Below are 16813 nucleotides of genomic sequence, written 5' to 3'. Positions count from 1 at the left end.
CTATACAATTTTCTAAATTTTTAGTTGTCTTATGTTTTACATTATGATTTCCATTTTAGCCTATTAGCCCCTATATATTTTTGGTGTAATTTTACATGTCTTATATCTATCCTTGCGTACTCTTGTGGAACACTTCTATTGCCCACACAGTTACATTGGTTCCATCTATACAATACCTCTTTACCCCTCCCCTTAGGGCCCACAGTGACAGTCAATCTTCATTGCTTGAAGGGCCATGTTCAGAGAGATTTGCAACAGTGTTGAGGGCTTGATATGCTCAACTGCCCTAAAGCACTGGGAGCCTCCATTTCTCTTGAGAGATACAGTTCCCTATATTTGATGGCATCAGTCCTCCCCAGGATGTGGGTCTACCTTCATTCTCATTATATTGGTTTCTATCCAATGGTATAACCCTCTATGGCAAAATGAGCATTCACATATTCCCTAGGAGTTTGTCCTGCATCAGATTATCCCCTTTAAGTATCTTAAACGGGTAACTTTCCTTATTATATTTTTGAAAAGGTTTTCTCAGCATTATTCTGTCAACCAAATACCTGACAATCTCCTATGTCTGTAAGTTGCCCCAACCTCCCCCCAAATTCTTGGACAATATTGCCCATCTTCCCATCCCTAGCCCCCCTCAAGCCCAAAAAGTCCCACCCAAAGATAACACTATGCTCCCATTTTGTCCCTTCCTTGTACAAATACCTCCAGCTTATCATAGATTTCACCCATGTAGGTGTCAGCTTACATCCTCCCTCTATACCCAATTTGCTGTAAGTCTAACACCAGTCTCTAGCTCTCTGAGGCAGCTTGGTTTACTTTTTTCATATCATTGAGGTCATGTAGTATTTGTCCTTCAATGCTTGGGTTGCTTCACTCAACATAAGGTTCTCAAGATTCATACATGTTATCACGTGTGTTTGTAGTGTATTTGTTCTTAAAGCTGCATAGCATTCCATTGTATGTTTATACTACATTTTATTTATCCATTCATCTGTTGATGGGCATTTGGGTTGATTTCAAATTTTGACAATAGTGAACAATGCTGCTATGAACATTGGTGTGCATATATCGGTTTGTGTCCTTGTTTTCAGTTCTATTGGGTATATACCCAGCAGTGGAATTCCTGGGTCATATGACAAGTCTATGGCTAATTTTTTGAGAAACTGCCAAACTGATCTCCAGAATGGTTAGATACTTTTTCATTCCCACCAGCAGTGAATCAGTTTTCCCATTCCTTTACATCCTCTGCAGCATTTGTAGTCTTCTGTTTTTTTCATAGCTGCCGATTTTATGGGAGTAAGATGGTATCTCATTGTAGTTTTGAATTGCATTTCCCTGATAGCTAGAGATTTGGAGGAGTTTTTCATGTGCTTTTTAACCACTTGTATATCTTCTTTGGAGAAGTGTCTGTTTAAATCTCTTTCCCATTTTTTAAATGTGTTGTTTGTCTTTTTATTTTCAAGATATACGATTTCTTTATATATGCAGGTTATAAGTCTCCTATCCAATATATGGTTACCAAATATTTTCTCCCATTATGTAGGCTCTCTTTTCACTTCCTTGACAAACTCCTTTGAGGTGCAGAAGGCTTTAATTTTGAGGACGTCCCATTCATCTATTTGTTCTTTTGCTGCTCATGTTTTTGGTGTGAAGTTCATGAAGTCATTTCCTATTACAAGGTCTTGTATATTCTTCCCTCCTCTGCTTTCCAAAATCTTTATGGTCTTGGGTCTTATATTTAGGTCTTTGATCCATTTTGAGTTGGTTTTTATATAAAGTGTGAGATGGTAATCCTTTTTTATTCTTTTTCATATGGATATCCAGCTCCCCAGGCACCATTTGTTGAATAGGCCATTCTCTTCCAGTTTAGAGGGTCTGGTGGCTTTATCGAATATTATATGACTATATATATGAGAATCTATATCAGAACTCTCAATTCAATTCCATTGGTCTTTGTGTCTCTCCTTGTGGCAATACCATGCTGTTTTCACTACTGTAGCTTTGTAGTATATTTTGAAGGCAGGTAGTGTGATTCATCCAATTTTGTTTTTCTTTTTCAATATGTCTTTGGCTATTCAGACCCTCTTTCCTTTCCAAATAAATTTCATACCTAGTTTTTCTAGTTCCTTAAAGAATGCTATGTTGATTTTTATTGGGATTGCATTGAATGTGTAGATCAGTTTTGGTAGGATAGACATCTTGATAATATTTAGTCTTCCTATCCATGAACAGTGAATATTCTTCCATTTATTTATGTCTTCTTTGATTTCCTTGAACAGTCTTGTGTAGTTCTCTGTGTATAAGCTTTTTACATTTCAGTTAAATTTATTCCTAGGTATTTGATTTTTTTATTTACTATTGTAAATGGTATTTGTTTCTTGATTTCTGCCTGAGTCTGCTCATTATTGGTGTACAGAAATGCTACTGAATTTTGCGCATTGATATTATAAGCTGCGACTTTACTAAACTCATGTATAGTTCTAGAAACTTTGTTGTTAACCTCTCAGGGTTTCTGTGTATAGGATCGTGTCATCTGCAAATAATGAAATTTTGGCTTCTTCTTTTCCTATGTGAATGCCTTTTATATCTCATTCTTGCCTTGGTGCTCGACCAGTTACTTCTAAGACAATGTTAAGTAGAAGAGGTGAGAGTGGGCATCCTTGTCTTGTTCCTGATCTTAGAGGGACGGATTTTAGGATTTCACCATTGTAAACGATGTTGGCAGTGGGGTTTTCATACATAGTCTTTATCATGTGCAAAAAATTTCCTTGTCTTCCAATCTTTTTGAGTGTTTTATCAAGAAATGGTGCTGTATTTTGTCAAATGCTTTTTCTGCATCTATAGATATAATTATGAGATTTTTTTCCTTCAATCTGTTTATATGGTGTATTACATTAATTGATTTTCTTATGTTGAACCATCCTTGCATACCCAGAATAAATTCCACTTGGTCATGGTGTATAATTCATTTAATGTCTTGTTGAATAAGGATAGAAAGTATTTTGTTGAGGATTTTTGTGTCAAGGTTCATTAGAGGAATTGGTCTGTAGTTTTCCTTTTTTGTGGTGTCTTTGTGTGGCTTTGGTACTAAGGTAATGTTGGCATCGTAGAATGAGTTAGGTAATGTTCCTTCTGTTTCCATTTTTTGGAAGAGTTTCAGCAGGATTGGTGTTAGTTCTTTCCAGAATGTTTTGCAGAATTCACCTGTGAAGCCATCTGGCCCTGGGCTCTTCTTGGTTGGGAGGTGTTTAACGACTGATTCTATCTCTTTAGTTGTGTTTGGTTTGTTGAGATCAATTTCTTCTTTCGTCAATATAGGCTGCTTATGTGTTTCTAGGAATTTGTCCATTTCCTCTAAATTGTCATTTGTGGGGAGCCACCCGGAGCTACGTGCATTTGCAGTCTCCAGCAACATGGCTGTTTTCATAACTACGCCTACTCCACCCCTGTGCTTCCACCTTCTTCTTCCCCTTTCCCCAGTTTCCCGGGCAAAAAGTGTCACGCCTGCACAACAAGATGTTGAACCCATGACCAGCATTAAAGGGTGTACAGCATTTTATTGCCTTATATGGAAGAGCTGCTTCATCAGCCTGTCACCCCCTGCTAATACCCTCCTCTTAGTATATATTCTGATGCTCTACCCTCAATAAACGGAGACTTGATCAGAATCCTATCTTGTCTCCATTTCTCTCGCCTCTTGTCCCCCAATTCCCACTCCCTCTTTCAGGTACCGGTTTGTTTGACCTGTGGGCCAGGTCAACTGGCGCCCGAACACAGGGGCCTGAAAACGAGGGATCCAGTGAGGAACGCCGACAGACAGTCCGGCCGGACCAAGTGTAACGTTCAGAAATCAAAAAGGAGAATTAGAGAGTAATAAGAGGACGCCCCGAGGGAACCTGCCTCCCAGTTGCAAAGCCTCGGTAAGTGATCAGCAAATATGGGACAAGCAATGAGTGAGCACAGACTTTTTATTAAGAGCCTTGGAATGGCGTTAAAGGTGAGAGGAATAAAGGTTAAATTTAAGGAGCTAATAGAATTCTTTAGATTTTTGAGAGAAGTCTGTCCGTGGCTTCCTCAGGAAGGGACCATAAATGAAAGGTGGTGGAGTAGAGTTGGGGACGCTCTACAAGATTTTATAAAACCTTTGGCCCTGAGAGAGTTCCCGTAACTGCTTTCTTCTACTGGAATGTTATCAATGACCTCTTCGCATCTGCCACACCAACGTATTGGCTGCACAAGTAGTTGCTAAAAGCAAGGAACTCCTAGCACAGGACAGGTCTAAATCCCCCCCAGCAAAAAGTCCTGCTAAATACCAACCCCCGACTCAGACTCGGTGTCTATTAAAATAGATAGCGATGATGAGAGTGCCCCTTTCCCTTGCAAAAATAATATCTCTAAGGGAAGAGCTGGCCCTAATCAGAGGATTAGTAATCGAAACCCTAACACCCCGTGTATGGATTCCGATAACTTCAACCCTGAGGCTGAAGAACGGTCTGTTGGTTTCCGCCCACACCCATATGCACCCCCCGCTTCTGCCCCGCTAGCCTAGACCCCAATGCAGATCTAAAGTTATGGCTCTCTCTTTTAAAAGAGAGAAAGGATCTACAATTCCAATGCGCAACTCTGCAGTGTCAGCTCAACTTAACCCCTCTTCTAAAAAATCCCCTAACTGCCAACTTCCGCAAATCACCCCTTTTTTCATTCCCTGTTATCGAGAGGCCTGGGAGCCCTAATGAGGCTGGTGAGGGGAGCGAGGTTGCTGTTGAACCTGAGCCTGAGCGCATCTATAACCCTTTCCCTTTCAAAACCTTGAAGGAGCTTAAGTCCGCGGTCACCACCTATGGCCCTACTGCTCCATACACCCTCTCTCTGTTAGAACACATTGCTGATGGGTGGCTCACCCCCCATGACTGGCACACCCTTGCCCGCTCCACTCTCAGTGCAGGAGATTATCTCCTCTGGAAGTCAGAATATTGTGAGTTTTGCAAGGAAACCGCACAGCGAATCTCAGAACCGAGAATGGATGGACTGAGGACATGCTTCTCGGCACAGGAGATTTTAAGCAGAACTCAAATCAGTTGCATTATGATGCTGGACTTTTTGAACAAGTCCATGCCGCAGCCCTTAAGGCCTGGAAAAGACTGCCTACCAAGGGACAATCCCTTACCTCCTTAACTTCTATCCGTCAGGGCCCCAAGGAACCATTCTCCGACTTCATAGGTAGACTTTGCGCCACTGAGAAAATGTTTGGTGATGCAAATACTGATGCTGACTATGTAAAACAACTTGCTTTTGAAAATGCTAATGCAGCCTGCCAAGCAGCTATCTGACCCTATAGAAATAGGGAAAATCTCTCTGGCTACATTTAGCTTTGCTCAGACATAGGCCCCACAAAGCAGCAGGGCCTGGCTATAGCTGCTGCCATAAGGGAGGCCACCTCTGAACAGGCCCAAGCCTTCACCATGGCCTTGAGAGAAGTGCTTCCATCCCCAGTGTCCCGTGCACCTAGGGCCTGTTTCTCTTGTGGTAAACCTGGCCATCTAGCCAGAGATTGTCGTCCCCGCCCTCCTGCTAGCCAAAAACCACCCCCCCTTCCCAACTCCTGCCCCCGTTGCCACAGGGGCAGACACTGGGCTAATGAATGCAAATCAATTGTAAGTCCTCACAGGGCCCACTGGATGGAATGGAGGAGAGTATGGGCCATGATGTGGACCATTGACTATGAGGTGCAGAGGTGCCCAAAGATGTACTTACCAAATCCAATGGATGTGTCATGATGATGGGAACGAGTGTTGCTGGGGGGGGGGGGGGAGAGGTGGGGTGGGGGGGTGGGGTTGAATGGGACCTCACATATATATTTTTAATGTAATATTATTACAAAGTCAATTAAAAAAAAAAAAAAGAACCAATTCTTCCGGTCGTCCACTCCCTCCTTATCAGGGAAATGGGAGGAGGGGCCAGCCCCAGGCCCAGACAAACAATCAGATTTATGGGGCAATCAGCTTTGTTCCCCCCAGTGGCAATCTATTTCCGACCTCTGTAGAGCCACCTCAGGGAGTGCAGGATTCGACCTCTGTACCTCCTCCCACACAGTACTAACACCGCCTATGGGAGTTCAAGCCCTGCCTACAGGCGTGTTTGGCCCCATGCCAAAAAACACCTTTGGCCTAATAATCAGAGGAGGCAGTTCTTTTATCAGTGGCCTCCAGATTTCTCCCGGGGTCATTGATAATGATTTCACGGGTGAGATAAAGGTAATGGCTTCAGCCCTACAAAGTATTATCTCCTTCCCTGCAGGGCAACAGATCGCCCAGTTATTAATCCTCCCTCTAGAACAAACTGACAATACAGTAAAAGGCGGTGACCATAGAGATAAAGAATTTGGTTCTTCTGATGTATTTTGGGCTCAAGCCATTTCACCCGGCAAACCAATGTTGTCTCTACTCTTAGACGGAAAAAATTTTACCGGACTCATAGACACAGGGGCAGATGTAACTATTATAAAAAAGGAAGACTGGCCCCAATCCTGGCCCCTTGTCCCAATGCTTACACATTTGACTGGCATAGGGCAGACTACTAACCCCGAAAGAAGTTCAAAACTGCTTACCTGGAGAGACAGCGAGGGCAACCAAGGTTCAGTGCAGCCTTACATCATAGCTAACCTCCCCATCAACATATGGGGATGGGACATACTTTCCCAGATGCAACTTATCATGTGCAGTCCCAACAGCGTGATTACAGCTCAAATGCTCTCACAAGGCTTCAAGCCAGGTAAGGGCTTAGGAAAATTTGAATCAGGCATCCCCCAGCCTTTATCGATAAAGGGAAAATGTAATAGGAGAGGCTTAGGAAATTTAGCCTAGAGGTCGTTGATCTTCCTGTACCCCATGCAGACCAAATCACCTGGCTTTCAGATGAACCTGTATGGGTCGATCAATGGCCTTTATCCTCAGACAAGATACAGGCCACCCAGCGGTTAGTGCAGGAACAGCTAGCGGCAGGACATATTACAGAAAGTGACTCTCCCTGGAATACTCCTATTTTTGTCATTAAAAAGAAATCTGGAAAATGGCGATTATTGCAAGACTTAAGAGCAGTAAACAAAACAATGATACCTATGGGAGCCTTGCAGCCTGGTCTTCCAACCCCTGTAGCCATCCCCTTTGGATATTATAAAATTATCATAGATCTATAAATTGTTTCTTTACTATCCCATTACACCCAGTGGATCAAAAACGCTTTGCATTTAGCCTCCCCTCTGTGAATTTCAAAGAACCTATGAGGAGATATCACTGGAAGGTTTTACCCCAAGGCATGACAAACAGCCCTACCTTATGTCAAAAATTTGTGGCTACCGCCATAAGAGAAGTAAGGGCAATGTGGAAAGACCTTTATGTTATTCACTACATGGATGACATTTTAATGGCTGGTAAAAAGGAACAAGATGTCCTAACATGTTACCATGATATGAAAACAGCCTTAAAGGCACATGGGCTTCAAATTGCCCCTGATAAAGTACAATTACAAGACCCTTATACCTACCTGGGGTTTCATATGGCAGGAAATAAAATAACCACTCAGAAGGCCAACCTCAGACTAGATAGACTAAAAACCCTAAACGAGTGGTACCCTGTCAAAGGATCCCACAAAAATCTATTATCCCACTCTCTCTTTATTCTAAATTTTTAAAGCTTAGCTCAAAAAGGACATTCTGCGCCTGACCGCTCCTGGCACCCTAATACCAGCATAAAACATGCCACAGTCCTATGGAAAGACCCAATGGATAATACCTGGCATGGACCCGATCCCGTCCTAATGTGGGACAGAGGATCAGTTTGTGTCTATTCCAAAGAACTAGATGCAGCCAGGTGGCTGCCGGAACGATTGGTAAAACAAATAGATAATAACAACCTATCCAGGGTAGAGAACTCTCCCTGAGATGAACTCTGCTTTCTTGCAGGAGAGCAACCAACGCTAAAACCCATGCGGCTGTACAGGCCCCCTGGAATCCTGTGACGCCGGCACTCCGAGTCTTTAGTACAACCTAAGAGTGTATTGGCCAATGCCGCACACCACATCTGCCAGCGCCAGCTGCTTGCAACTGAAGAGCCCATCCTTGCTACAGCCCCCTCATGTTTCTCTCTCCCTCTCTTGCTTTCACCTCCCCAAACCTCCATTATGAAACTGCAGTAAGAGAATGCGGTGCGTACCACACCTTCCTCTGGCCTCCACACATTATAACCAAAATGGGAGCACCCTGACTGCTGGCAGTGATTCTCAAATACATATGAACCCTGTCAGGTTCTGAGGTGATGAACTGGATAGCCAATGACGGGCAACTGGGCGTGATCGGTTCCAAGCCAGAGCCACCTAAGACAGAGACACAGCGTTTCGCTGCTGTTGCATTCTCCATGACTGGTAAGGCTATCCGCCTAACCATTTGCACGCCCCGGCCTAAGACAGGCACAGTTCCCCCCAAACTCAGGATGCTTCATAAAATATAATAAAGAAGGGGGACCTGTGGGGAGCCACCCGGAGCTTTGTGCATTTGCGATCTCCAGCAACATGGCGGTTTTCATAACTATGCCTACTCCACCCCTGTGTTTCCGCCTTCTTCTTCCCCTTTCCCCAGTTTCCCGGGCAAAAAGTGTCACACCTGCACAACAAGATGTTGAACCCATGACCAGCATTAAAGGGTGTAACAGCATTTTATTGCCTTATATGGAAGAGCCGCTTCATCAGCCTATCACCCCCTGCTAATACCCTCCTCTTAGTTATATATTCTGATGCTCTACCCTCAATAAACAGAGACTTGATCAGAATCCTGTCTTGTCTCCGTTTCTCTCGCCTCTTTTCCCCCAATTCCCACTCCCTCTTTCAGGTGCCGTTTCATTTGACCTGCGGGCTAGGTCAGTCATTTTTGTTGGAATATAGTTTTTCAAAGTAAACCCTTATGATAGTCTTTATTTCTGTGGGGTCAGTGGTGATATCTCCTTTCTCATTTCTTCTTTTGTGTATTTGCATCTTCTCTCTTTTTTTCTTTGTTAGTCTCACTAAGGGTTTGTCAATTTTATTGATCTTCTCAAAGAACTAGTTCTTGGTCTTGTTTATCTTTTCAAGTGCTTTCTTATTTTCTATTTCATTTAGTTCTTCTCTTATCTTTGTTATTTCTTGCTTTCTTCTTCCTGTGGGGTTACTTTGTTGTTTTTTAATAATTCCTCCAAATGTGCAGTTAGTTCTTCAATTTTTGCTCTTTCTTCTTTGTTGATGTATGAATTTATGGCTATAAATTTCCCCCTCAGTCCTGCTTTTGCTGCATCCCATAAGTTTTGCTATGTTGTGTTATCATTTTCATTAGTTTCAAGGTAGTTATTAATTTCTTTTGAGATTTCCTCTTTGACCCACTGTTTTTCTAAGAGTATTCTGTTTAATTTCCATATCTTGGCATGAAATCAGTCCCTCTGATCCTTGCAAATTTCCAGCTTCACTCTAGTGTGGTCAGAGATTTTATTTTGTATGATTTCAGTCTTTCTGAAATCATTGAGCCTTTCTTTGTGGCCTAGTGTAGGGTCTATCTTGGAGAATGATCCATGTGCCCTTGAGAAAAATGTATATCCTTCTGTATTCAGGTGTAATGATCTGTATATGTCTATTAGATCCAGCTCCTCTAATACACTGTTCAAAGTTTTTGTTTCTTTAGTGATTCTCTTTTAAGATGTTCTGTCCAGAGTTGATAGTGGTGTATTAAAATCTCCCACTATAATTGTAGATGCATCTATTCTTTCACTTAGTTTTTTCAGTATTTGCCTCACATATTTGGAGGCACCCTTGCTAGGCACATAAATATTTATGATTATTCTTTCTTCTTGAGAGATTGTCCCTTTCCCTAATATGTAGTTTCCTTCTTTATCTCTCACAATTGTTTTGTATTTAAAATATATTTTGTCTGATATTAATATAGCTACTCCTGCCTTCTTTTGGTTATTGTTTGCTTGTAAGACTGTTTTCCAAGCATTCACTTTCAACCTCCATGTATCCCTGGGTGTAAGATGTGTTTCTTGTAGACAGCATATAGATGGGTCATATTTTCTTCTCCAATGTCCCAGTCTGAATCTTTTGATTCATGAGTTTAATCCATTGATATTCAGTGTTATTACTTTCAAGGAATTATTTATGTTAGCAATAGTTTAATTGGAATTGTGTTTGTCATATTTTGTGTTTTTCTTTTCCTTCTCCTTTTTTTTTTTTTGTTTTTGCTCTTACACTCTCCTCCAATTCTGCCTCTACTTTTTTTTTCCTTTCTTCCTGCAGAACCTCCTTTAGTATTTCTGTAAGGGCAGCATTCTTATTGGCATACACTTTCTATTACTGTTTATCTGTGAATATTTTGAAATCTCCATCATTTTTGAATGCTAGTTTAGCTGGGTAGGGTATTCTTGGTTGGAAATTGTTTTTCTTTATTACCTTGACTATATCATACCACTGCCTTCTTGCCTCCATGGTTTCAAATGAGAAATAGGTACTTAATCTTATGAAGCCTCCCTTGAATGTGATGGTTTTCTTTTCTCTTGCTGTTTTTAGAACTTTCTCTTTGTCTCAAGCATTTAATAATTTGACAAGTATATGTTTTGGGGTGGTCCTATTGGGATTTATGATGTTTGGGGTGCGATGTGCTTTCTGGAAATGTACCTCCATCTCTCTCAGTAGATTTGGGAAATTTTCAGCCATTATTTCCTCCAACACCCCTTCTTATCCTTTTCCCTTCTTTTCTCCTTCTGGGATGCCTATAATACGTATGTTTCTGCATTTTGCATTGTCATTCAGGTCCCTAAATCCTAGCTGGATTTTTTCTATCTTTTTATTGATCAGCTCTACTATCTGTTTGATTTCAGATGTACTGTCTTCCACATCACTAATTCTATTCTCTGCCTCTTCTAATCTGCTGCTATTTGCTGAGAATGTATTTTTTATTTCTTGATCTGTGGTGTTCATCCCTGTCATATCTGTTATCTTTTTGCGTATGTCTGCCATTTCCTTTCCAAGTGTTTTCTTCATATTGTTAATCTCTTCCTTTACTTCAATAAGTTGGTCTCTAATATATGTTTTGAGATCTTTAATTACTTGTCCGATGTTCTGCTCCCCTTCCTGGTTTTTAGTTTGTTCATTGGATTCAGCCATGTTTTCCTGATTATTGGTTTGGTTTGTAGTTTTTTGTTGCTTTCTGGTCATAATTTTATCATAACAGGTTTAATCAGCTCCTTAGCTTCTTTGTCTAGTCTTGGGGATTAATTAGTTGTTGTTCTTGCATAAGTGTTATGTCTTCTCTTTGTCACATTGTTCTTCTTACTCTATTTTCTTGTTGCTGGCTAAGTTGACTTTGAAGGAAAATATTAGGGCCATGGAAAACAAAATGAGTAAGAAAAGAAAATGTGTAAAGTTTTATTGGTAATAAATGTTAACAGAGCAACAATGTGATATCTGGGAGAATGGATATTAGACTTACGTAATTTGTGTAGAGTTATATCAGTAAGTAGAGTACCTATAATGAGACAGCCAACTGAATATGGGGAGGAATTGAGTATGTTTTCTTGAGAGAGGGAAAGAGAAAAGAAAGACAATAATATCAAGAGTGGATAAAAGACAGAAAACAGAACAAAGGTATTAGAAATAAAATGTCAGACAATTTGGAGGTCAAAGAAAGGGAGGTGGAATGTAAGAGAGACAGTGTATGATGGAGGATAGTAAGATGTGGAGGAAATGGGATAGTGTAGGTGGCCAAAATCAATTCACAAAGAAAAGAGGAAATGGAGGATGAGGAAACACAGCAAAAATGAAGTGCTCCCTGCAGCACCTATTATATAAATAAAATAAAATAAAATAAAATAAAATAAAATAAGGAAAAAAGAGAAAAGGAACAAGAGAGAAGAAGAAAAGGGGGTGGTCAAAGAAAAGTGAGGCATACAATCAAGAGAAAGAAAAGGAGAAAAAAAACTAAATAAATGAAAAAGGACCTTGCAGGATGAAATGGGAGAAAAGAACAGGAGATAATGTAATATTAGCAACCAAGACAAAAAAAAGAGGGGGAAAAAAAACCCCACAAACGCCAAGGGGTAGGATAATCATGGACCTCAGATGGACCTCAGGTCATGGTGGATTCAGGGATGGGAAGTCTGTGATACTGCAGACTCATGGTGTGTGTGTCTCTAGAGCATTGACCACCAGGGTTTAGGGGACACAGACCTGGGAACCATGTATCCAGTTAACAGGGGGCCTGGGAGCACAGTAACACAACACAGCCTTCAGGGATCCCCGCAGTTGGGAGCCAGCCTTAGGGGGTGGTGTCCCGCCCACAAACTCTGGCTTCTGTGTCAGAAACCCAAAATTCCACCTCTCACAAGAATCTCTTCTGTCACTGTCTCACCAACTCGACATCCAGACACCTCCTGCCCTGCAAGCCCGAGAAACAACCTGTTGGGGGCGCTGCTGCACTAAAAACAGTTCAGGGACCACCACAGACAGGCTGCCAGCCCTAGGGGGAGGGGTTTCTCCTGAGACTTCTGACTTCTGTGTCAGAAATTGAAAGTTCCATCTCTTGCAAGAATCTCTTCTGACACTGTCTCACCAAATTGACATCCAGACTCCTCCTGCCCTGCAAGCCCCCAAAACAGCCCACTCAGTGATTGGGGGACCCCCACAGGACAAAGATCCCAGGGATCACTGCAGCCCAGCTGCCAGCCCCAGGGGAAGGGTCTCCAGCCAGAACCTCTGACCTCCATGTCAGAAACACAAAATTCCACCTCTTGCAAGAATCTTCTCCATCACTGTCTCCCCAAATCAACTCCCGGACACCTCCTGCCCTGCAGTCCCCTGAAACAGCCTGCTCAGAGCTTGGGAACTCCCCAGCACAGCAAAGCCTCTAGGAATCACCGCCGCTGGGCTGCCAGCCCCAGAGGGAAAAGGCCGATTGATGACCCCGACCTCCATTAAAGAGACCCAAAATTCAACCTCTTATAAGAATCTCCTCTGTCACTATCCCACCAAATTGATGTACAGACACCTCCTACACTGCAAACATCCAAAACAGCCTTGTCCAGCACGACTCCAACCCTATTCAGCCACTTCTTTGCAGGAGAGATTATAAGGTGCATTCACTCAGGTGCCATCTTGCCCCCATGACCTAGTTCTTTATTCATGACAAATTTCCATATATTAATGTATGACTGTTACAATACTAAATTGGTGTTAGTGTGGACCTACATTTTGTGAGCTATAATGGGCAGATGGAAATTGTTGGTTTCCATCTAAGAAGTGAGATGGGGTTGAGGGAGAGTCTGACTTTGAAGGAATGGTTAGAATATAGTAAATGACAGCCTTGTTTTGAACTAATGCAAGCATGTATCTGAGGTAATTAATATATTAGAAAGGTCAAGCAGAAAAAGGTATATAATCAAAAACTTTTTACATTTGTCAATTTTCTAAGTAAAATATATATCATTATTGTTTTAAAGTATATTATTGTAATTATTGAGACTGAATTATCTTATAGTTTTATAAACTATGTATAGATATTTATCTTTTATTCACTTTTTCTGTTGTATTTTGCTTGTTGCTTATTTGTTTGTGTGTTCTTTAGATATTAAAATAAATATAAGTGACATTTTTAAAAAATGTAGTCAGCTAAGGAGAGCCCTCCTGGGGTTAGAAGCAGGTCTCAAAGACAAACCTAAAAGGCTACACCTGCAAAGGGACAAATTTTACTTGGATCACCATGTGGAATGATTTTTGCCACATGTCACCATGGAAAACTCTACAGACACCAACTAGAGAATACTAGAAGCTAACATCTGAATGTGATAGCAATAGAGGCAGACCAACTAGAAACTTAAGAGAGAGGTCTTAGAAAACAAGAGTAAAGAAAAAACTGTGGGACTCCCTAGGTAGAGGCAGAGTGAGGCTAGAGCATGGTCAAGACTATGACCTCTGAATAGCAACATTAGAGGCTGAAAATGTTGTGGAATTGAGGGTGGGAGTGTGGACATCACTACAATAATCTGGTCACATAACTAAAAACATAGACAAACAAGCAAGAACAACAAGTTCGGGATAAATCAGTATGCAGAGTTAATATGATATTTTATCTAAAATGTCCTATTTTAACCAAAAAATATGAGATATGTAAAGAAACAGGAAATTTTGACCAAGCCTTTAAGATACTGCCTTTAAGAAGGTTCATATAACAATCTATAGCAATATTACATGTGTTCCTTTCTTCTTTTAGCTATCTAAAAAGTCATAACATATAAATTAAAATGTTAGATTTAGCAGAAAAAATCTCCATTCTAAATATGTTCAAAAGAAGAAACCATGCATGTAAGAGTAAGGGAAAATATGAGGACTTATAAGAACAATGTCTCATCAAAGAGAGATGATCAATAAATAGGTAAGCATTATTTAAAGAACCAAAATTCACATTTCCTGCAAAGCACAATAGCCAAAATGAAAAATTCACCAGAGATGCTCAACAGTAGATTTCAACTGGCAAAATAAAGTATCAGCAAATTAAATGGTAGGTTTATGGAAATTTTGCAATCTGAAGAACAAAGAGTAAAATCAAAGGAGCAAATTAAACAATAGCCTCAGAGAAATGGGGTGGGGGAGCAACATTAAAAGTACCAACATTCAAAAATTAGGAGAACCAGAAGGAGAGGACAGAGAGACAAAATATTTGAAGAAATAATTGCTGAAAACTTACCAAATGTATTGGAAACGTCATCTATATATTCAGAAATCTCAACAAACGGCAAATAACAAACACAAAGAGATCCACATATAAGGGAACCACAGTAACATTAAAAACTGATTTCTCACCAGCAAAAATGGGAACCAGAAGGCAGTGGAATGACCTCTTCAAAGAAGTAAAAGAAAAGTTAACAAAAAAATAATCTTATATACAGCAAAAGTATCTTTCACAATGGAGGTAAAAATAAGGACTTTCCCAGATAAAAAATATTGAGAGGACCATAATTCTGTCCATTGCTGGACTTTTTTGCTCTTGACCTGGGCCCCTTAGGTTCCATCATCTGAACCCAGAAGCTTGCTCCTTATCCCAAACTTCCCCAAGGCTCAGAGATGTCATGCTGTGCATCTTCAAAGGGGGACTACACTGAGGCCTCCCATGTGTAGTGAGTGCTGCACAGACCTGACCCAGCATCTCCTCCTTGCCATTCCTTTGAGACAGCCACCTTGAGATGCCATGACCAGGGTCTGCAGAGCCTGGGTAGTCGCTGCAGGCTGCTTGCACATCTGCTTCTCATCCTGGGACCTGGCTGCACCTCTGGGATCACCTTTGTGTCACCCAACAATGCCAAGTAGTGCTTCTATGAGGACATCAGATGGGACAAAAACTGCACCCTTGAGTTTCAGATGATTGATGGCAGTCACTATGATGTAGATTGCCAATTAGAAAATCCTGATGGTAATGTGTTATGCAAAGAGGTGAAAAAACAGTATGATAGTTTCACCTTCACAGCCTCCAAAAATGGGACACACAAATTTGCTTGAGCATTGAATTTTCTACTTTCAAACATAAAACCGTATATTTTGATTTTCAAGTTGGAGAAGACCCACTTTTGTTTCCTAGTGTGAATGGAGTCAGTGCTTTTGTACAGATGGAGTCCGCCTGTATTTCAATTCAGGAAGTTCTGAAGACTTTCTTTTTTTAAATAGAATTTTAATTTTTAAAAAATGCATAGATCATACAAAATGTTTCATCAAAAGATATGAGGACCCCATAGAATTCGACTCCCCACCCCACCCCCACTCTTCCCACATGACCAAATACTTTCATCAGTGTGGCACATTCACTGCATTCGATGAATACATTTTGGAGCACTGATACACAGCATGGATTATAGTTTCCATTGTAGTTTACAATCTCTCCCGGTCCATTCAGTGGGCTCTGGCAGGATATATAATGTCCTGCATCTGTCCCAGCCCCCTGAAAATGCCCCCATAACACACCTCTTCTTCCCTCTCCCTGCCCTCAGCAACTTCCATGGCCACTCTCCACATCAATGATACCATTTATTACATTACAGTCACAATTATTCTATAGTAGAATACCAGTAAGTCCCCTCTAATCCATATTTTATTCCTCCATCCTGAGGACACTGGGACCGCAATGCCCACTCCACCTCTAACTCAAGAAGGGGCTTAGATCCCACATGACTGATGGATGGAATTCTTCTTGTAGTTGTAGACTCTCTTGGTTCCCTGGTGTGGTGGTTGACCAAACCCATCTCTCTGTTAGCCAACCTGAGCAAGTACAATGAACTGGAGTATAGATGCTGCAACTCCGCTGAGGCTCTTATCAACAATCAGACTCATTTCCATAAGAGGGAAGCTCAAGGCTGAAGCCAAGCAGAAGATCTCAATACAAGCGTGGCCTATTTGTCAATAGGAGAAGTCCTCATTCTTCTGGTGGTTAGTATAGGGCAGATATTTCTTCTAAAAAGCTTTTTCTCAGATCAAAGAACCACCACAACTTGTGTTGAATCATAACTACATTTTAAGAATTGATGCACCATTTCCACTATAATATTGCTATCCTCTGATTTTAGGTACTGAAGAACTTAAAACCTTACTCATACATTTACTGGGGGAGTCATACAATGCATATCCCCAAACTGTGGAAAGGTCACCTTTCTTAATTTGTAAAAGGTGGAAAACTTTGGAACTTACTTTGGGATATTCATGATAAATATGCTCTGAATGATATACTCTTTTCTTGGTTGTTTATATCTACTGT

General features: G+C 41.1%; 1 pseudogene; it reads left to right on the top strand.

Moving 5' to 3' along the window:
• Positions 1-6719: 6719 nt before the first annotated feature.
• LOC131277133 (transmembrane emp24 domain-containing protein 7-like) lies at positions 6720-16566 on the top strand (annotated as a pseudogene).
• Positions 16567-16813: the final 247 nt, after the last annotated feature.

Source organism: Dasypus novemcinctus, chromosome X, assembly GCF_030445035.2.
Source record: "Dasypus novemcinctus isolate mDasNov1 chromosome X, mDasNov1.1.hap2, whole genome shotgun sequence".
NCBI classification, from domain to species: Eukaryota; Metazoa; Chordata; class Mammalia; order Cingulata; family Dasypodidae; genus Dasypus; species Dasypus novemcinctus.
The sequence above is the reverse complement of the archived record's forward strand: the minus strand, read 5'-3'. Positions and strand labels throughout refer to the sequence as shown.